The 19,404-nt window shown below is 50.1% G+C and overlaps 1 protein-coding gene across 3 annotated transcripts in view; it reads right to left on the bottom strand.

Moving 5' to 3' along the window:
• LOC149335084 (uncharacterized) overlaps positions 1–19,404 on the bottom strand; it is a 99,490-nt gene that overhangs the window by 58,334 nt on the left and 21,752 nt on the right. Inside the window, exon 2 of one of the 3 annotated variants that reach the window (XM_089551765.1) lies at positions 4,166–4,284. The exons of the other annotated variants lie outside the window; for them this stretch is intronic. The gene's annotated coding sequence lies outside the window, so the exon portion shown is untranslated. The remainder of the gene's footprint in view (positions 1–4,165; positions 4,285–19,404) is intronic. 3 annotated transcript variants of the gene reach the window in all.

Here is a 19,404-nt window from a genome sequence, read left to right as displayed (position 1 = left end):
TTTTCGCGGTGCACAGCTGCGTCCCATTACAGCCCGCGTGCAGCACCTTGACGTTAAACCTCACATGTTGTACCCAAAGCGTGGGTGACGAGATCGCCTTCGCTGCAGCTGGAGTGGCCAGAGCACACCTGTGAACAGCCGCAAGCAGTGCCACTTTTTCATAAGAGAGGGCGCGTCATTACCCTCACGCACATAGCAGCGCTTGCGCGGCAGGCTAACGAGCCAGGCCAATATGCCAACTAGATACCTTGGTGGTATTGCTTAGTCCAGGACTAATAGAAAGTTTTTGTCACATAACAAAATCCTAGAGCGGTGCGTTGCTCCAGCAGAGCCTGTGAAAGACAACTCCCGCACGGTCGTCTCCCGAGCCTGTCCGAGGATGCGACACTAGCGCCGCCTCCGCCCCGTCGGCGAACGCAACATTCGCCCCATCGGCACAGTTCTGCGGTGCACAACACGTGAGGAGAACGAGAACTTGAGTTTTGCTAGCTGTGAATGTAACGAAACTTCCGACTTCTGAGACCAGTTGAAGGGCGGCTTGCTGGGCGAATCGGTACAAGATACCAGACCGGTGTCAGGCAGAGTGACCCGAGCTTTACAATGCTGTTCATCGCGTGTTTACAAGGGGTATTTAGAGACCTGAACTGGGAACAGTTGGGGATGACGGTTCGTTGATGACACTGCCTCGCTCAGTAGCTCAGTGAAGCATAATCAATGACTTAGGCAAACCAAACCGGTAGGTATAACCATTAATATGCAGAAAACTAAAATAATGTTCAACAGCCACGGAAGAGACAGCAGTTTAGGATAGGTAGGAGCCATGGTAAGGGAATTCATCTAAAATTAGGGCAGGTTGTGATCGCAGATATGGAAGAAGACTTTGCCCTGCAGTGAGCGTAGTCAACGCTGACGATAATGATGACTGGATCGGCAAAAAACGTGACACGAAAAAGCACGCGAATAAATCTAGAAGACAGAGGCGACGATACTGGACTAACAGCTGCAAGTCCAGCGTTGTCCCGTATACGTCTTCTGCTCTGCTCGCGAGCTTTTCCGTTGTTTGCACTCATCAAGTGTACCTGTCAAGTCCTGTGACCGTTTTCGTCGTCCCGTCTACGCCAGCCACTTCTGAAGGAACTGTGGCTAATGGTTAGCGAACTTTTTCGCGCCAGTCCTATAGCTCTGAGTCTTAAACTCAATTAATCAACAAAGCTGCCACGCACAACGAGAAAGATAAGCAGTACAAAACGCATGGCCACCGCGCAGCACAAGGGGGGGGGGGGGGGGGGGGGGGGATCAGTCTCGCGTGCTTGAACAACGGCTAACGCATTGCTCTGCATTTACAATCGATATCTTTTTGTTTATCAATCCGGCGATCCATCATCCTCACTTGCCTACGCAGTCACATGTCCCAGTCGCAGCCGATCACGTCGCAACAATGCATTATAACACTTGTTGAGCAGAGCTGCAAGGACGGCGATGCATAACCGTTGATAAGCCACCTTCCTATAGCGCAAGGCTGAGCGACCGTGGCTTACTGTCATAGCTACTGAACAGCCCTACATTGAGACGATGCCCGCAATCTACCGACAGTACTAGTCCCCACTACAACAGCTACGAAGTCACGAAAACTGCGAGAAAAGTTAGCAGTCTGAAGACTGCCGGACCTTCTTCCAGACCGTTCTGAGACTCGCGCATAAAAAAAAAAAAAAACTGACAGACGATTACGACAGTCGGTAATACGAAATGTGAGCGCAGCTCTCCACACGCTACCTGCCACGGCTGGCAGATGGCGTGTTACGCCGGAAGTCGTCCTCCGGGATCTTCCCGTGGCAGCCACCTTCCGGTTGTCCACTCCTCCGCTCTCACCATGGCAGGTGGCGTTTCGCTCTCTCATTGCTTGCCACCTGTCTCCTTTCAGGTGACAGACACCTTCCAGACGACAGCCACCTTCCTGGAAGGTGGCGTTTCGCTCTACTGCTAGGAAAACCGGTCACGTCAACAACGCCGACGAATGCGCCGACTACGACGCGGAACGCAAGCACGGCGCCCAAGATCTGCGCTCAAAAAAAAAAAAAGCTTTTCTTCCTTTTTCTGTGCCCTGTCACACAAACACAAGTTTCCCTTTCCATTTCATATCACGTAAGCGCATATAAAAAAAAATTAAGGCATCCACAACTACACACATGGTAGCTTAGTGCTTACTTGATATAACGACATTCCCGCCACGACTCCTTTTCACTTGGGTGTCATTTCGCGCGCTTCAACAGCGTTCGGGGACCGCCATTCTCGAACCCATTTACGGGGTATACACAGAAGGCCCGCCTCCTACCCGATGCTTACGGCATCGCCAATGCCTGCGCTGATTTCCCATTGTCTATACACTTTAGGCGGGAATATACCCGCGGGCTATTCTGTGGGCCGGACAGCTGCATTCTTGCTCTTTTCACTTAACGGCCAATTACAGCGAGTCAGGACATGCGAAGGGCTCAACAAATATAATATCTCTTTCCCTGTTTCCCCTCCCACGCGTCGATTGTGCGCACCGCGGACGACCTATTGTACACGGCCGTGATTGCCGCAGCTGCGTTTGCCTCACAAGGCCCTGGACGCCTGTCTCCATTGTTGTGTGCTGCTGTCGCCACCTGCGGACTTAACGACAATGAGACGCCGTGCTGTCGAAGACCAAGTTTGGTCACATCCGGGGCTTCCCGGAGAGCGGTCTTCAGCTCGGCGATCAAATCGGACGCCCGGATGTCCAGGTGCCTCACTAACCTGTACTGTGAGGACGCACAGTCAAGCTATGATCTATTCATAATGTATACGGTGACCCACATTAGTGCGGTTTGTACATTGCAGCACTTGAATGCGACATGATACTCATTGCAGAAGGCGGTATTCTTTCGACTACAGTCGGATCCATGGTTAATCCCAAGTCACATTATGGTAATCTCCTGTCACATGAGCTTTAGAGGAGATAAACCACGGATTAACGCGACGTCATGAAAATCTTCCGACGCCAACCGTACTGAAGAGGTCCATACGAGTACCCTGTATGGAATTATGGGAATGGGAATATGGAGTCCATATGATATGAATAATATATGGACATGTCTGTATGAAGTCCATACACTTTCCATAAAAGTTCCATTCAACTTCTATAAAGTGTGCATGACGTCATAAGGAGTCTCCACACCCGTTTTCCATAATGTCCATACCGACTCCATACGCTCCCTACTCACCCCATATAATCCATATGGAAATATATGGAATTAGGATACCAAGATGCACGAAAGATAAGCGGTATGTGTGCGGAGCGGTAAAGTGGGCGAGCGAGGGAAAGGCTCTGCTGCACTACTAATTAAAACCTTGTTTTGGGGGGCTCGCATAGAAGAAAAGAAACTGAGAAGGGAGCGCGCACGCAGAGCGTCTCGTGACGGGATCACGGCGGGGGGGGGGGGGGGGGGGGGGGAGCGGGGGGGGGAGGGGGGCGAGCCAAATCCCTCAGTTTTACTGTTTTTTTACTTTTTATGGCTAGGGTTCAAGGCTGTCGCCGCACGCTCCCTCCGCAGTTTTTTTTTTTTTTTGTTCCTTCATGCGGGTTTGTATAGCATGAGCCAGAACAGAAGGCGCTGCGGAAAGCCTTGTGCAGACGACGCGACGCCAAGGCTACGCCCAACCTTCTCCCGTCAGTCAGAACAATGCACCAATGGAGTGCCTTTAGCGAAAGTAGCCCCCCATGACGTCAGCGGGGTGCAGAGTAGTGGGCCGGGCCCGTTTTTGAAGGAAGGAAAGAACGAACGGGCTTTGATTTGAATTTTCGCAGCTTTTCGGGGCGCGCATGGCTCTAGTATTTTGCAGAGGTTATCTTCGATGCCTCATCTATGCAGTGGGCTTGTTTTTCAAAAATGTCCGGACCCTGGTCAGTGGCCCTTTAAGGTCAACCGTGGCCACCGCCGGGAGCTCGAAACCTAGCGCAGTATTGCTTACGCAATAAAACAGGCAAGGGGCCAGCGACCACAGTGACCGGTCGCGCGCCAGTTCCGTCGTCCAGTTCAGCGAGGCCTCAGGACACCCGTCCTTCTACGTCCGAGTGGATTTATGACGTCCCAAAGTACCGTCGCCACCGGGAGAGGAGGCCCGGGCGACAGGTGAGGGGGCTCACCTGTGCTCGGGCGCGCGCCCGGCTCAGCGGGGCGCGAGGAATGACCCCGGTGCGGTGGCGGCGGTGGCGCTGAAGCTGGTAGCGTTGTTGGTAAGCGCCAGCCTCACCGGGTTCTCCGGCTACGGCCACACGTTCGTCGTCGCCACAGGGATCGGGACGAGAGGAGGAACGAGAAAAAGAAAGAGGACGAAAAGGGGAAAAAAAGGAAAGAAAATTAGTTGAACGGCACTCAGTGGAAGCTAAGGTTGCGCGCCAAAGTGAGACGTAAAGTATAAGGGCAACTCAAAAGTAACACAAATTATCACGTAAACAATGAACCAAAAGAAGTCAAGCGCGTGACGTACTTCGAAACCATGTTCCGTGGAGAGGATGTAAGCAGGTTACATACGATAGACATAGCATAGGTAACTCAGCAGCTCTCTCAAGATTGCCTAGAGAAATCATCGTTTTTAAAAACATGCCTATAACAACAGACCTGCCAACGCTGAAGAGCGTTTTATAACGTAAACACCTGAGAAGACGAGATACAGGTGTCGCCACCACCGGCCGATTTCGAAAGTGAAATGAGTACGTCAGCGCCAATTTTTTTTCGCGGATCTCAGAGGCTATGCTACACCAGCATTCACTTCAAAATGGCGGCAACCCGTCCATTTCGGTAAGGACGTCGCAAGTTTGACTGGCGGAAAGATTTTTAAGTCAAATTTCCTCACCGATAAATGCGTCTTCTGCTAACGGACATGACGTCAACATACTCAGAGAGAGCCAGAGGATCAATTTTTACTGAGAACAATAACTGGAAGGAGATGTCCTCGGTGTCCCCTTTAACATCCGTGCCATAGGATTACTGTATAAGTACCTAGAGCTTCGCGTTTGTTTCCTCTGCGCCGCTCACGCCTCTATTGGCTAAACGCGACCACGTGGTTGAAAAACATCCAAGCACTGCGGAGAAGCCAACTCCTCTGCATAGTTTAGCACTAGATCATCGCTAACAATACATTCGTACACCTACTAATCTCGTGTTTTGCGGTATTTTATTCGACAGAACATGTTCACTGAAAACGATGTTTTCTTATCAGTAACACGTAATATTATCACAATTGTTTGCCGATTTTTAAAAAGAAAACGTTCGTGGTTTGTAGCGTTTACAACAGATGGCGCCACCCATCCACCACATGGCGAGTATTTTGTTCGTAACTAACTGACATAGGTCTTGGTGCAGCCGACGCATTACTAACAAGCTGTGTCATTCAAAGCAGCAGCAATCTGAATAGGATAAAGCAAGTTCAGCAGCCAGAATCAAGCGGGCTGAGCCTGCACTCGCTCTAACCACTGCACCAAGTCCGCTTCTAACGTGCTGGAATGTGGCTTTCCCTCATAATTTGGACGCTTTGGGGAGCAATATGGCGGACCTACGCGCGACACAATGTACCAACCAACGTGCACCAACAGTAACTCTACCGTGTCCCGCAAGGTAGCGCCACCTTGGAGTGAACGAGCAAACTGCGCGTCCTCCAGCTTCAAACGATGTGCGCGCCAGCAACGAAAGGATTGCATCACAGAGCTCGAAAGTACTAGTGTTGTTCTGGCAGGACCATCTACGTTTGTGGCTCGACGTGTAATTTTTTTTTTCCGGTCACCCTACTGATCTGCGCCGCAGTGCACACCCAAGTGGTCTCCAGATAACGGTGTACCCTTACTGAGCGTTCTTACGATACATAGGATACCCTGCTACCAGAAGCCAATAGCAGACGACAGGGGAACAAAGCGTAAAAAGTATTTCGAAAGTGCAAACAACCGACACAACCGATGCATGCTTGGAAGATCATTCCTGGTGCTATTTTTTTTTTCCATTAGTTACGAATTTTAACGGCAAAAGGGCAGCTTTGGTCAAAGAGTGTTTCTTTTTTACGTCATTCGGCAGGTACATTTGTATATTATGGTTACTGCAGTCAGCCTCGACCTGTATGAAGCTGCACTCTCGGCAACGAACTCATGTTCCGCCCGCGGAAAGCATAGTAATTTGTTGCAGTTAGCAATGGAAGGAGGTTTGTAAACCCGGCACCGTAGCAAATAGAGAAGATCGAAATCTCGGCTAAAGTCTTCTTAATCGCTAAAACTTCGCATGTTTTCAAGGGGAACTTTCTTCCCGTAGCCAACTGCAAACATTCCGCATTTTCAGGGACGGAAATCTACCTCAGAGCTTAGCCAGCATACCTTCCCCTATTAGGGAGAGTACAACTTACTCCTTTTTGACACCCATATAGGCAAATTCATGCTTAGAGCGTAAGGTCGTGGCTTAGGAGGGTTCGATGATCATTTCCTTCGTCGCGTTCTCAAACCCAGTGAGACATACGTAAACTAACGCCAAACAGCGTTCTGAAAGATTCTTGTTGGAATTGACACAAGTTGATGGTGACGGCGGACAGAGAAAGCATTCAGACACGGCGTCAGCGCTTCGCTTTTGCTGTTCTCGAATGAAAAACGGCGCTTATACTCTTCGCCAGATTGGTCAAGACGCTAGAGGCTACGTCCGTCCGCGCCCGGAGCTCAAAAATGTCTTGTAATACTGTAATTGAAATCACGAGTCCAACTTACCGAAGTAAATAGCGAAACGAGTTTTGTGAGACTGACAAGTTATTTAAGGTGGGGTGAGACTGAGATATGCGCTTAGTTCTAACCCTTTGTGTGAGCCCGGTAGGGTTGTTTGATGCCGTCGCCTCGCATGATCTGTACACGTGCCCAGTATGTCTACACCAGAGTGTGTGATTAACGACTAGCACGCCCTGCTAGCTCTCACAGGTGTCGGTCACTGGACGCATCGAACATGTAGTTTTTTGTTTTTTTTTTTTCATTGTGTACACAAATTTAACAAGCCAGGCCAACACACCGTTCTAAAACGCAGCAACATATGTGAAAACAGTTTTTTACTAATTTCTTAGAAAATACGACAAACTTTCTGTCCGTGCTCTTCATTAGCTTCTCAAGGTAGTAACTTTCACTATAGTTCTACTTTTACTACCTCCAGTTACTAAGAAGGTAGTGGTCTATGTGACAAGGATCTGGTTAGTAGTTAGTGAATTCTCAACCGTTTTTCTTACGAGTGTACTGATTTGTAGTCAAGGTAGTGCAAAAGGCATTGATTGAAATGCGTTATAAATTTGTCTGAATACGCGATACAGTTCCTGAGAAAAAGGTAAATATATCTCCCAAAATGCTCTGTAAAAATGCACTCTGCATACGCGATACAGTTCCTGAGAAACATGTAAATAAATCTCTAAAACTGCTCTGTAAAAAAATACAAATTTAGCCTCTCAAACCTCCCTACATTTCCGTTCGACGCGATGGCGAAAAACGATCAAAAACGCATTTTTGAAGTCGCTGACACCCATGTGCTGTATATGTACTGAAAGCTAAAGAAATGGTCTATCAGGAAGTCGAAAATCTAGACAGCGACTTTTTTTGACAAAAGAAAGTCCCACCCCACCTCGATGAGGGGCTCTGCGTGTAGGAAATGAAAAGGCTTGAAAAGGGGACAAATCGGGGGCACAATCCACCAAATAAATAGGAACAGCGCTATATCTGAGTGTTTCCGTATATATTACGACCAGTCGTCGCCTTCAGGCTATTTCAGTTTTAGCAATAATGCGTCGCAACTATCTCATCTTGCCATCCCTTTGCAGTTTCAAAGAGACCGCGCTCTCGAACTTGGTGAACCCTAGCTATGTGGTTGTTACACAATCGTATTCTTTGCACTCTAACGCGCCAGAAATGTACTTATCTCAGCACACTTGCACAGATTAGAAGGCTAAAAATAGTGCTTTATTGGCATCCGAGAAATCGCAGCAGCGTTGATAACAAGCATGACGGTCGGTCACGTGACCTGGGAAGACAATAAAGCTTGGTGATACGGGATGGTTGTACCGTGTTTGCTCGATTCTAACTAGCACCTTTTTTTTTTTTTTTTGGAGTCCAAATATGACACACGCGTTAGAATCCAGTACGAAAACGAAACTACGCCAGCAACACCCATAGCCAGCGGCGGCGTGAAAAACGGGTGCGCGTTACAATTGAGGGCGCGTAAGAATCAAGTAAATACGGTATGCTGGATTTAAGGCCCCAGAACTGCACCTGAGCCATGAGAAAGCCGGAGCTGAGGGCTTCGTATTAATTCCGATACTACATGAGGCTCTCTCACGTGCACTGACGTCGCACAGGACAAAGGTGTATTCTTATCTCGCCTCCATCGTAATAAGGTCATAGCGCTTGGAGTCTAACCCGCGACCACTGAAAGCTCAGCAGCCCAACTCCATTCGCAGTGGGCCATCGCGGCAGGCAAAGATTAGTGTAATGGGCATCTTTTGCGTAATTAAAGCTCACATCCCGATGAGTGCGCATTTCGAAGGCAGGAAATCATTTCCGTGTTCCCATACACGTCCGCCAAAAGCGCCGCAGGCACATGCAGTTTCAAATGCGCGGCTGGTCGTTCAGAATGTCTGAAACTGCAAAAGCACAAACAACGTTTTGTTTCTCTTTTTCGGCCAGCGTCGTACCTTACGTTGCTTAGTATGCAATCGAATGCGCACTTTATTGTCTATACGTAAACTAACGCACAGCATACTGTCTATACGTAATCTAAAGCGCACTATACAATATTGCGGCAACAAATTTATAAATGCGCACACGGCTCATATGCTTCCTCGCGCGCTAGATATACCGGCCATAAGTGAAAAAAAAAAAAAAGAACAGAACCAACGAAGCGAGCAGGAATAACTGGCACGGTCGCATACGACCACCGCGACTCCGCAAACAGGCGCAGAGCACCAAGTAAATGGCGAACGCCAACCGGAAACCAGATCACCACACAAGCACGACGCGCCTGAAAGAACAAGCAGTCACAAAAAAAAAAAAAAAAAGAAACACTCCAGAGTAAAGGACGCGGAGAGGCGGGGACAACAAGCAATAAGCCAATCCGAACCGCAGGTAATTACTTCTGCCTCGGGGAGGGGGGCGCTGGGGAGGCGGCGGCCAGGGGGAACATTTTCTTATTAGACAAGCGGTCGAACAGCTGTCCCCGCTCGGTCGCCCTATATATTTCGGCTGGACAGAGCGCAGCAAGAAAGAAAACCGACCAGGGGTGCATTGAAGCAGGGATGGAGAGAAGAAGAAAAGAAAAAAGGGGGGTAAGCCATCTATCTAGTCGTCGAAGCGGCCGACCGCGTGCTCGTGTCGTCTGCATGGCTCCAGGAAGGAGGGGTTTTGCTGGATGCGGCTGCGTCTATTGCTGACGTTGCTGCTGTTGATGCTGCTGGCTTCGCGGCAGAGATCACTCGTTTCGCGAGCGATGTATTACACCGTTCGTGTGTGTCGTGGGGCGGACAGAATTTGTCCCTACGGCAAGAATCGCTCCACCGGCGTTCGTTCCGCGGCAAAAACAAACACCGCCCCCTGGGGCGCTACAGCCATATTCCCACGCATCTGCAGTGTCTCGCATAATTACTTGGGCACGATAAAAAGAAAATGGGGCAAGGGGTGGGGGGGGGGGGGGGGGGGGGGGCAATCATTTGCACAGACGACCGCGCCTGTCGCAGTGTAATTTCCAGCGAAAATGCGTTGCTATATGGTCTACACATGTTCGAACCACTTGAACAATAGACTGCGCCCTTATGACTCTGTGTGCAAACCGAGGGATGGTTAAAACCGGTTCATTGGAGCGCATGAACATACCATTTCTAGCGTGACGTCATCCTATTTAGTTACGTTACGTTTGCTATTGGAAAGAGACTCTCTCAAGCATTTGTCAGAGAACAGTAAAAGGGCAGTGAGACACGGTGGTACTGGCAGGCAGACGATAACGTGCTGTTATTAGGTATACCAGTTTCCGGAATAAAAGCGAGCACGAACCCGAATACAACGTCAGCTTAGACCAATAGATTCTTTCAAGAATATCTAACACAGATATTTTCCACAAAACATAACCGGTGTTTAGAAGCCATAGACACACCTGTTGTGTGTCTATGGCCGCCTTGGTGGCTCAGTCGTTACGGTGCTCGGCTGCTGACCCAAAAGAGGCGGGTTCGATTCCGGCCACGGCGGTCGCACATCGATGGATGCGAAATGCTAGAGGCCCGTGCGATGTCAGTGCATGTTAAAGAACCCCAGGTGGTCGAAATTATCGCTACGCCGTCCCTCACAATCTGAGTCGCTCTAAGACGTCGAAACCCATAAAACGAAGCCAAACATCATGTGTTCCAGGGAAGCCCGTCCCTAATTCTTAAATGTAGGCTTTTTGAGGTATAAACACGACTTCTCCGGCTCAGCAGTACAGCTTTTGACGGACATCAAAAAACAGGTAAGTAATGTAAGGTGATTGATTGCTAATTAACTTTTAAACTATTATAGTTAAGCGACTGGTGGCAAATAGAGATTTGAAGCGAGCCGTTAGCACTAGCAATATCAGTTTTAAGAATTCCGAAAATGTAATTACCCTTGGCGCTGTGGCTCAAAAAATGTTGGCCATCTCGCGCCAAAAGACACCCGCTTTCAAAAAGCCCGCGCCTAGAGCAACACCGCTCAATTCACGTCACATCGTGGCGCGGACGCCACGTGACTTTCTCTCTCTCCCGTGTGGGCAGGAGCAGCCGCAGCGCCGCCCGCAGGACAGACAAGCGCCGTCCAATCCGCCTTTTATTGAGAAAGCAATACTACTCGGCCTTTCGCGTAGCGGCGGCCACTTGGCACGTTTGACCTTTAGAATGACCCCTGACGTCATACCATGCCTAGTGACGTCACAGCGTGACGTCATACCAGGAGCGAGAGACGGGCTACCGACTCGGCTCGTCGGGTAACGGCGGCCGCTTGGCACGGCGCCTCTGCGGCCTCTTGCAAGTTTCCTCCACATGACGCAGGAAACCAGCGCATCGCACTTGCTCCCAGAATTCAAACCGAGAGAAAAAGTGCGTATACGTGTATGCTTTATCATTAATGCGTTAGACCCGCGCAGAAGATGGTGCTTTTACTACTGGCGGCGACGGCGATGAAGTCAAGAGACTCGGAAGAGCGCCCGGAAGGCTCCTTGTTTCCGGTGACGTCACCGGTCATGCGATGTCATGTGATCGGTCACACAAGGTTGACGTCACGGGCCAGTGACGTCACTCGACTACGTGATTCGTTACGCCAAAGACGCCGTTGTAAAAGCTTGCAGGCCAATCCATGTTATTGTGAATAACACAAGCGCTACAGACACAAAAGGGAAACATAGCGCAATCCGTGCAATCTTGTTGCAATCCGTGTTATGCTTGGACTACCACACCGCATGAAACGAGTGCAGGAAATTCTTATGTGCAACAGAGCACTTTCTTGACGCGCTTAGAGGGACATCCGTTTTTAGAAACTACCGTCTGCGCTTGTAAGTGCATGGGTGCTCGATCCGGCACAGCTGTATTGGTGAGGTGGGCTCCTACAAAAGCCCATGTGTCCAGTACAAGGGAAGTTGGCCCGTTTCACGACGTCCGCACAGGTTCAAAGCATAAGCACAGATGCAAGGAAGGGCGAGATTGATCTCTAGACAGGTGCGCACCTATTCGCGTGAGTGGACGCATGGAAAGGCAGAAATGAGCGGACGCGATAGACCAGAAACGCGGAAGTCAATATGTGACCACATAATGAATTTTTTGCATTAAAAATAGTTAACTTGTGAGCTCCTAGGTACAAAGAAAAACAAAAGAAACCTTGACATCCAATTATTGGGTTGCAGCAAAGAAATTAATTTTCCGGGAGACGTGCTCCCGGAACTCCGTGTGCGGACAAATTCACGCACAGCTTCCCCGCAATCACGCGGGTGTTTAAGAAATGGATGCATCCAAGCTATATTACCGCAGATACAGACAGCTGAACTGTAGCTCACCAAGGAGCCAAGCAAGCGCGGGATGCGCAAATATTCCATTCCAAAGCAAGACCGGATTTAGCATTACACGCGCTAGTTTCAACAAAAGCCGCGACAACCTTCGCAATATGTCCTTAGCATTGACGTAGCCGCCTGTGAAGCAAAAGGCAAAAGACGTCATAACCGAGTGCGGCAAACGCCCCCCCCCCCCCCCCCCCCCTCCCTAGGCTCACGGCCTCGTAACGAAAGTGTCTCTTTGTCCGTCCCCAATCACTCAGCCGCCGCAGAATGACGTCACGGGGCAGCAGTAACGACACCAAGAAGTAAGCGCACAGGGAAACAAAACCAAATCATCAGCCAAGGTATATAAGACAGCATAGAAGGCAACGAGAAGAACGGAGGAGGGAAGAAAGCGGGTCTCTCCTCCACGACAGCACTCTCTATTTTCGTTCCGGTGTCTAAGCACGCGTCGGTTAGGCCTAAAGCGGGCCGAGCATCGCGAAACCTAATCGTCTCGCAATCCCTCCAACGCCAACTCCCGTGCCATCTTCCATTGTTGCCCGCCATTACCACCGCAGCGACCGCGAATGACAAGGGGAATTTCGTTTCAGATAGCACTCCTCGGAAGAGGGGAGGGAGGGGAGAGGGAGACATGGCGTCGTCATGGCTCCGGTCGGACGGTCAGCCGCAGCATGTGCACCATCCGGCCACCGCGACCATGTCTACAAACCGAGGGGTTGAATGGCTGAGCTTCGGAACTCGAAGCGAGAACCCCCAAGTCGCCCCACAACACTACCGCAGGCAAGAAAGATGCCGGAGGTATTTCTCCGCCAAAACTCCGGCGAGCGAACGCCACGATCGGCTCTCTTTTGCCAGCTTTTACCCGGCTGCGGGAAAAGAGGACCGAGAGCCCTGAATGTTTCATGTCGGTTCTTCTTCGCGATGACGAGGAGCAAGAAGAGATGGCGGAGAGAGCGGGAGACGAGGGCAGCAAACGAACCTTATGGGGAAAACGAAGGGACGAGCGAGGGAAAGAAAATGGGAAGTAGGAAAGGGGAACAAAGTAGGAAACAACACAGCGCGCTCACTCGCCCGCTCTTTCTTCTGCGGAGCATAATACGCCGTTCCCGGGGCAAACCGACGAGCACGGAGAGAAACGAATCCAAAATGGCGCTGCGAAGGGAAACAGACGACGATTCGAAGTGCGGGAAACAAGGGGAGGAGATTGGGAAGGGTGGGGAACGAGGGCTGAGATGGAGGGCGCCGGAGGAAAAAAAAACATGAAAACTTTGAAACGATTGCAAGGCAACGCTACAAGAAAGCGGCAGCTTGGAGGAAAGTGAGATTTGGGAGGGGGGGGGGGGGGGAAGCGTGTAAAAGGACTGGCGAAAGGGAAGAAAGATCGCAATAAATGGGAGCCCGAATAGGGAAAACGGTTGGGAGCGACGGAAGTGGGGGAGCACGAAAGGTGAGTGCGCGCTAGCTAGCTAGCAGCCGAAACAACGGCGCACGACGAATGAGCACGAACGGGGTGCGGAAGAAGACGACGACGAACGATGGAAAGAAGGGGGAGGGGGGGAATGGGGGGGGTCGAAAAACCGAGGCGGTTTCGCAGGAAAGGCGGACGGAGGAGCCAAAGAGTTGGCAGAGCTGGGCGCTCTCTGCCGAAATCCACGAGGAGAGACAACGGGAGAAGGAATAGCTCTACACAAGTGGAGGGGGTTACGGGGGGGGGGGGGGGGGATAACACAGCAGAGTACGCCGAGGGCACACGCACACAAATACATACAAAACGCGGCTCCGCGGCATCCGACTGTGCGTGCGTGCGTGCGCGAGGAGGTCGTTACAAAAGCGCGAAACGGGCCGCGGAAACGGCGGGGACAAGAGCAGAAGGGGAGAAGGAGAGCAAAAACCATTCTCCTCCTCTCCCCACCCTCCTCCTCGCGGGGCAAGAGCAACAGCGGGAAGATGGAGGAGGGAAAGGGAGAAACATAAATGGGCTTTCGTGAGCGACGGGCGAACAAAGATTCGAGAAGGGCTCGGAAAACGAAGCGGAGGAAGAGAGGCACAACGGCTCAAAGGAACCCGGGAAGGAGGTCGAGAGAGAGGGAGGGGCAAATCAATAGATACGAGCGCTAGAGCTGGCCGCCGCCGCGGAAGGGAACCAGCAGCCCCGTTTGTCGTTGGAGCGAGCACGGACAACGAACGCACAGACAGAGAGAGAGAGAGGGCAGCACTGGAGGAAACTCGAAGCACCCCCCTCTCCCCCTCCATTCCCGTCTTCTCCGCCGACTGCGCCGAGTACAAACGCGAATTTCGTTTCCCAGCCCGACGTTTGCACGTGCAGAGTCCCGCACTGGCTCGGCTTGTCTGCGGGCTTCAGCGCCGCCTAGTTGATGCGGGAGCGAGGAGAGGATCGGCGCGCTGGAACAAGGGGACGCACCTTCATGCAACACCGGCCGCGCTGCTCATCACCACCTCTTTTACAATTGTTTTAATGCGAAAGCATTCCTTGGCTATGTTCGCAGTTTTGTGCCCGCAGAAAGTGGACGCAAAACGTGTCGGCAGCCCCTATGCCGTTCGAGGAAGAGTTAGGAGCAGAAGAATAATTGAATGTGGCAGAGGATGACAAAATTTCGATGCGCGTCAAATTTGATTAATGTGGAGTAATTAGTTAATTAATTAAAGACGATAAAGTCAATTAGGCGATGAAATAGCCACGGACGCCAATATAGTGGGCGGACGTCGAAATTGTGGTTAAATACGCAGCCAAGCCGGATGAAGTTTGGAATAGATTGTTTTTTTGTTTTGTTTTTCGGGGAACGCCTGCACAAACCTAGCTCAGACACGGCAGTGTACGCAAATGTAACCAGCAGCATGGAAATAGGACAAGAAAAGGCTAGTGCAGCTCGGACGGAATGAGGAATCACACGACGGAGCACAAGTGATAGCTCAGACCAGCATTCCTGGACAACATGCGAGTGGGCTCCCACATACTATGTGGGAGGCCACGGCGGCGACGAAGAACCGAAAGAAATACTGCGTGTGCACTCCCAACCAAGTCACACCGGAATGAGCAGAGAGGGGGGGGGGGGGGGGGGGATGAAAATAGGTTTTGAGCTAAGGAAATGACGCAGTAACTGTCTCGCATATTTCGGTGGACATCTGAACCGCGCCGCAGGGGAAGGGATAAAGGAGGGAGTGAACGAAGAATGGAAGAAATAATAGTTGTCGCAGCGGAGGTCTCCGGAATAATTTCGACCAACTGGGGATCTTCACCGTGCACTGACATTAAATTATTCCCGAGACCTCCCAAAAGAGCTTTCGGTGGACATTCGGTGATTGATTCATCGATTGATTGGCTGACTGACCGACTGGCCGATTGATTGATTGACTGATCGATTGAAAAGCGATCGGAGTTATTCCAAAAGTTAATGGCTGCGAAAGAAAACAACACTCGGTCGCAGTTTTATGACTCCTCGGGAATAGGAAAATACTACTTGCGGCAAATCTATTTGACTAATTTTTTTTGTACCGCACGACCAGCAAATCTGTAAGAGAGCTGGCTGTCGACGAGTCCAAGAAGCGTACCCCACGATTATGGACAAAGTAGGGGCATACAATTCTGCTCTCATACAGGAGACACTCGTTATGGGTACACAAAGCACGACCTGCCATGGCAAAAGAGGGAAGGGAGGAATTATGAGAGTGAAAGAAGAAAGAGAGAAAGAGGTGCCGTAGTGGAGGTCTCCGGAAGGGAGGGAGGTGGGAGTGAAAGAAAGAGAGAAAGAGGTGCCGTAGTGTAGGTTGATCTTTAACGTTCACTGACATCGTCTCCGGGAGGGAGGGAGGTGGGAGTGAAAGAAGAAAGAGAGAAAGAGGTCCCGTAGTGGAGGTCTCGGGGAGGCAGGGAGGTGGGAGTGAAAAAAGTAAGAGAAAAAGAGGTGCCGTAGTGGAGGTCTCCGGAATAATTTCGACCACCTGGGGATATTTAACGTTCACTGACATCGCACAGCACACGGGAGCCTTTTTGCGTTTCGCCTCCACTGAAACGCGGCCTCCGCGGTCGGGTTCGAACCCGGGTAGTCCGGCTCGGCATACGAGCACCTTGACCACTGAGCCATCGCGGCGGGTAACCAAATAAGAAGTGTACATTTCCGGACAAGCCCGTGATGTACGAGCGACTGGCGAGGGCGGAAGTGCCCGTTTCCGCTCCAAATAGTTTGGAAAACTTTCGAAACCTTCGAAACTCGCGCAGCAAGTCACGAGGTCAGTTGCAGAGAGAAAAGAAGCGTCCGGAATAGATATGCAAGTGGCTGAAAAAAAAAAAAAGCCTTGAAAAATTGTGCGTGAGTGTGTGTGTGTTTGGGGGGGGGGGGGTGACCCGTTTCATCGTTTACCTTTTGTTGCCCAGAATAAAGAAAAAAAAAAATTTCCACACGGAATTTTATGCGCCGTATCGCCGCACTACGCACTGTTAAATTTAGCCCAAATGGCAATTCTTGGGAGTCTGCTAAGCATTTGCAGCCGTTCACACAGTGGCAAGGTCTTTGCAGCAACCAAGCGCTGACGTCAATCGCTAGTCTGAATTCACCAATTGTATGCATCAATGTAAAAGAAACAGGTCGCACTTCGGCGAGAGCGCGCGCAAAACCTTGTATACATGAATTCGAAGCTCAAAGTAGGAAAAGGCCTAAAAGTACGCATTTCCCTACCCAGCAGTAACGACTAGACTGCCGCAATGTATGCCGCCGATTGTATTGTATGCAATATGTCATCATCTTTTTCTGACAAGGCTTAGCAGAATCTTTGTTTGGTACAAAAATTTAACTTGTTACTTATTTACGAGTTATAAAACAAAAGAGCTTAATTAAAGTATGCGTACTCCTTTTTTATTTCAAGTTGCGTATTTTTTCTTAAATCATCATCGTCAGCCAGGCTACGCCCACTGCAAGAAAAACATATATTTCAGTTACCCCAGTCCTGTGCCAGCTGAGGCCACTTACCTTGTCCCCGAAAAACTAATTAATCTCATCCGCCAACCTAGCTTTCTGCCGCCCCAGCTACGCTTGCCTTTTCTTGGAATCCGCTCCGCTAGCCTTAAGGACCTGCAATTATATTGCCTTCGCATTGCATGCCCTGCCCAAGCCCACTTCTTGATTTCGATTAGGATGCCATTAACCCGCGTTTGTTCCCTCACCCAACGTTACACCTATTATTTCCCTTCCCATAGCTCGCTGCGTTGTCCTCTATTTAAGAAGAACCCTTTTTGTTAGCCTCCACGTTTCCGCCCCATAGGTGATGATGATGACGATGATGGTTGGTTTATGGGGTTTAACGTCCCAAAACGACACAGGCTATAAGAGACGCCGTAGTGGAGGGCTCCGGAAATTTCGACCACCTGGGGTTCTTTTACGTGCACTGACATCGCACAGTACACGGGCCTCTAGAATTTCGCCTCCATCGAAATTCGGTCGCCGCGGCCGGGATCGAACCCGCGGCTTTCGGGTCAGCAGCCGAGCGCTGTAACCACTGAGCCACCGCGGCGAGGCGATGACGATGATGATGAGGTGACTACCGGTAAGATAAAACTGTTAGGTACTTTTCTCTCGAGGGATATTGGTAAACTGCCATTCGTGATCTGATAGTAACTGCCAAACACGCTCCACCCAATTCTTATCCTTATAGTTATTTCACACTTGTTGTCCGGATCTGCGGTCACTACCTGCCCTAAGCAGACGTATTCGCTCATCAATTCTTATTCGCCCACCAATTCTAGCGCCTCGCTGCTAATCGTAAACTGCTGTTCCCTTCTGAGACTGTTAAATACCTTAATTTTCTGGATATTAATTTTTAAACCCACCAAACCTCACCTGTCCCAAAGCTTTACCTGTCAAAATCTCTGATCATGACTTCCAATTCATCCCCTGACTGAGTTAGCAAAACACTGTCACCAGCGAATGGCATATTACTAAGGTATTCTCCATTAACTCTTATCCCCAACTGTTCCCAATCCAGGTCCCTAAATACCTCCTGTAAACAAGCGGTGAACAGCAACGGAGAGATCGGGTTTGAAAGGTTCCCTGGTTTACAAAATTTCATGAAACTTCACATCTCTAGCCATGCAACCCCAGGTGATCGAAATTTCCGGAGCCCTGGCGTCCCTCATAGCCTGAGTCGCTTTGGGAAGTTGAATCTTCATAAACTAATCCAATATCTAGTCACGCATCCAGGTGCCACAAGGAGACCCGAACATCAGCAGCTCTAAATTCTCCGAAATGTGAAAGTTGTCTCCGTCAGCTACACGAAAAATTCACAGCGGGGCTGCAGAAGGCGAACTCCACGTATAGCCTTCCATTCAATCTATGTAGAAGTCGCTATTGCTGTCACACAATTAGCCAACAATGGTTGGAGTGAATGATATGCGAGGTGAAATAAAAAAGTGGTCGTCTACAGAGCTTGTAATGCGAAGGGAAGATAACGGATTATCGATAAGGGCAACGGAGTGGATTGCAAGAGAAGGCAAACGTAACCAAGGACGGCAGAGAGTTAGGTGGGCGGATAAGATTAAGAACTTAGCGGAGATCGTGAAAAGGTGGCCGCAGATTGCATAGGACAGGGTTAATGAGCGGTCATTGGGGGGGGGGGGGGGGGGGGGGGGGGGTCACTGTCCTACAGTGATCGCGGTTGTGCTGCTGCATGATGATGAAGGTTGGATAAACCCAAATCCATCTGACGTTGAAGACGCTGTACAACATACAACGCAGAAAACGGACACAGGAACCGCGAGACATAAGTGCACTTAAGGTCAACTAGTTACTATAATAACGATGCATTTCAGGCTGAAAGCATAAAGTTTATGGGGTTTTACGCCCCAAAGCGACTAAGGCTATGAGGGACGCCGTAGTGGAGGGCTCCGGTTAATTTCGACCACCCGGGGTTCTTTAACGTGCGCTGACATCGCACAGCACACGGTCCTCTAGCGTTGCGCCTCCACCGAAATAGTTTGGTTCGGTTTATGGAGTTTAACGTCCCAAAGCGACTCAGGCTGTGAGGGTCATAGAGTTTCTTACTATTACCTAGAGGGAAAGCTGGCAAGCCGTCTATGGGAGTTTGCATGGAGACCCCACGTGACCACCTCAGCCACCATGGGCGCTCAAAGCATCATGGGGCGGTGAGCTACTTGTTGCGGAACTGCAACTTTTGGCCAAAAAATAATAAAAAAATAAAGCTGTTTGGTAACTACAAACGTCCTAACATTCAATACCTTGTCTAATGATTGCAACAAACGAGCAGAAAAGCATTTAAGTGCAAAGTTTGCCTAAAATAAGAGATGACAAGCTTTCCTATTGGCCAA

The sequence above is a fragment of the Amblyomma mixtum genome, chromosome 7 (genome assembly GCF_055824585.1).
Source record: "Amblyomma mixtum isolate Tamu chromosome 7, ASM5582458v1, whole genome shotgun sequence".
Taxonomy (NCBI): Eukaryota; Metazoa; Arthropoda; class Arachnida; order Ixodida; family Ixodidae; genus Amblyomma; species Amblyomma mixtum.
The sequence above is the reverse complement of the archived record's forward strand: the minus strand, read 5'-3'. Positions and strand labels throughout refer to the sequence as shown.